The sequence below is a fragment of the Helianthus annuus genome, chromosome 3 (assembly GCF_002127325.2).
Source record: "Helianthus annuus cultivar XRQ/B chromosome 3, HanXRQr2.0-SUNRISE, whole genome shotgun sequence".
NCBI lineage: Eukaryota > Viridiplantae > Streptophyta > Magnoliopsida > Asterales > Asteraceae > Helianthus > Helianthus annuus.
In genome coordinates this window covers 86,620,874-86,623,843 of record NC_035435.2, presented here as the reverse complement: position 1 = coordinate 86,623,843, position 2,970 = coordinate 86,620,874, and the positions used below count along the sequence as shown (strand labels likewise).

At 35.4% G+C, this 2,970-nt stretch overlaps 1 long non-coding RNA gene across 1 annotated transcript; it reads left to right on the top strand.

Moving 5' to 3' along the window:
* The first annotated feature begins 377 nt into the window (after nt 1-377).
* Nucleotides 378-2,283, top strand: LOC110927708. Its single transcript, XR_002585836.2, has 3 exons — nt 378-975; nt 1,521-1,574; nt 2,066-2,283. It is a non-coding gene; the product is annotated as an uncharacterized LOC110927708 (long non-coding RNA).
* The last annotated feature ends 687 nt before the right edge of the window (nt 2,284-2,970 follow it).

The following is a 2,970-nucleotide window of genomic DNA, read 5'->3' as shown; positions in this document are numbered from 1 at the left end:
TCATGAGTATATGAGATTAAGCCGAAAGTTTAAATGATAAATCGTTGACTCTGAAAGTCAACTACGCATAAGAAACATGGCTAGACTTGTTGTTGTGATTATAAGATTATCGATAATCATATGGTACATGGTATATAAATAAGTGATAAATAGAATGACATGATGGATTATATGGGTTTGAGAGGATGTGAAATCGGGTACATATCGTATGCTTGTTAGGAATGATTAATGCAAATTGAATGTGAAATTATGCAAATGTATACTCGTTATCAAGTACAATGATGTATGCTAACAAGAATGTGTTGATGATAACCTGAAAGCGTAGGAACCATGTCAACATGGACACAAGCATGGAAGAGCAATGGGTCAAATGTAAATACGGAAGCTATGCACGAACTCGGACGCACGAGATAAGTGACTTCTGACTCACTTATTAGTATGTGTAGGGAATTATTTAATAATTACGAATGTGAGGAATTCTTGTATGACTAAGTAATAACTGGAATTACTAAAGTAGGAATGATTGTTTGTAACACCCCAAATTTCGTATGTCATAATATAATGTTATAGTCGCTATGTTTTGACAAAAAGAAATGGTAAATATAGTAACACCCCAAAATTTTATAAGCCATAACATAATATTTTAATTTTGATGCATTAGTAAAAGAAAATGGTAAATGCAAATTTTACCATATGAAAGTTAAATAAGAGTAAGTAACCTAGTCAATAGTTGGGCAATAAAGTGCCATGTTTTAAAAGCATTAGGGGTTGAAAGAGTAACTAGAGAATGAATTGTTATAACAAAAACAATTTGGCAGTATGTGTGGGGAAGTGGGTGTCGACCTGGAGGAGAAGAAAGGAGAAAATCCTCCATGGATGTATAATCCCAAAATGCAGCCTATTGACAATGAAGAACTGACTAAAATCCCTGCATGTTCATGAATTCTTGTTCATCCAAACATACTAAAGTATAGGGTAAGTGAAATTTTGTGTTTTTATAATGATGTATGAAATGGGTTTCAGGTAATCCATGAATTTATCATAAATTAGTGTGATTAAGGGTTAGAATCATCACATAGAACATGAATTATACTTGAATTCGGCTGAAAGTGTGATTGAAAGTAGAAACCCACTTGCAGTAGAGATATTGTGAAGTATAATGATGAATCATGTACCAATTAGAGTAATGATTATGTATAAAGTAGTTTATAATGAACATTTTATAGATGAATAATTACCATGTATGAATGTTGTATGAAAATCCATTGATTTTGATGATGTTGAAATGAACTAGGGAGGTTATGCATAAGATACTTGTACTTTATGCTTTATTAATGTTATGCACACCAAGTGTTTGATGAAATGCTTGTGCATTGGTTTATATGTGATGAAGATGATTTCATAAGCATATGATGGTAATTGATTAGAATTGGCGGATTGACAAGTTGTTAGCTTACTATATTAATGTAAATATGAAATAAAAGCATGAGATTGAAAGAAAGTTGAATGTCAAATTGTAGGCATGAAGGAAGAAGGTGCAAGTCAAACCGGTACGCAAGCAACGCAAAACAAAGGTAAGTTCATATGAACTTAATTCTCCCTTTTTGTAGATTTATGAATGTTAGTTTTGGTAAATGAATCCTAGTGTAGCGTTGTATGATTGTTCATGGTAGAATTGTGATATGTTGAATATTGGAAAATGGATAGGAAATGCAATAGTAATGGATGTGTAATGACCCGCTTCAAGTGGGTCAAAATGTTTGGAAAGTATGTTGTCGTAATGGTTTATGTAAAGACTTGTTATGAACGGGTCGTACTAATGGAATGTATGTTGAAAAGTCATGTAGTCGAACTGCGTGAACGGTTCGAATTAATGGAGAAGGTTAGAAAGTTAGACGGGTCTTAGATCAAATCTTAGTCTGTGAACTTGGTTTGATCATAAAGACCCGTTAGATGGAAAAGTATGTATGATTAAAAACAAGAGAATGATAATTGTTGAAATAAAAGATTGAATATGTTAGATTATTGTTTTGCATATTTAGTTGACTTGTTAAGAATGTTGTAGGTAAATAGTCCTTTGGAGCAAAATCTTGAACCAGAGGAACGAACACACGTCGCGCCATTTAATTGCTTCCGCTCGTCAAGTTCTTTAAAGGGTGGTAGTATCCTTTGGTTAATGGATGTTTTTATTATGATGTAATGGTTACAACTTTTATGTCTTTTGGAAACGTGTCGTAGAAAGTTCTAAATGTAGAATTTAGTTTGAATGGTGATTTTTTTAAAGCAGGGAATCGCTTACGTTACGAACGGGTCATGCCCGATTTTTGTTAAAATTTGTATGTTATTATTTTTATATTCGAATGTGAAATATAGGCGTTACAAGTTGGTATCAGAGCCGAGGTTTGAGGGATTCGAGCACTGATAGAGTGCCCGGACTCAAACCGAAAGCTCAAGAAGTGATGTGTGTTCGCTCCAAGACGCGGTTAAGGTACGAATTTAGTATTATGATTTCTAACTTTCATTTTATTGGGAAATGTTTAAGGGAAGGGATGTGGAGTTTTGGTATGGGGTAATGCCTGGAAATGGTAATTCTGGAAGCCTCGGGGCAAGTTCGGGTGTTATGCTACTCGGGAACGGGTCGGAATGGGCAAAAAAAAGAAGAAGAAGAAACTCAGCAGCATTTTCGGCAGCCGGTAATACGTCGCCAACGCCCATTCTGCCCGTCGCCAACACCCCTTTAAATGAACCAGAAGGTTCGACGCCCAAACCCACTGCCTACGCGTTTTGTGGCCGACGTCACTTTTGGCTATGCATCGCCGACGCCACTCCCTGGGTTCGTTTTTCTGATTTTTCTTGGTTGACTTGTGTGATGTATCCCGGACTTCTGAATGTCGTAAAACGCATCTAAAGATCGTAATAAACTTCTAGGAAGTAGTATATGATAGAAAAAAGGGTCGTCGAACTTAGTTG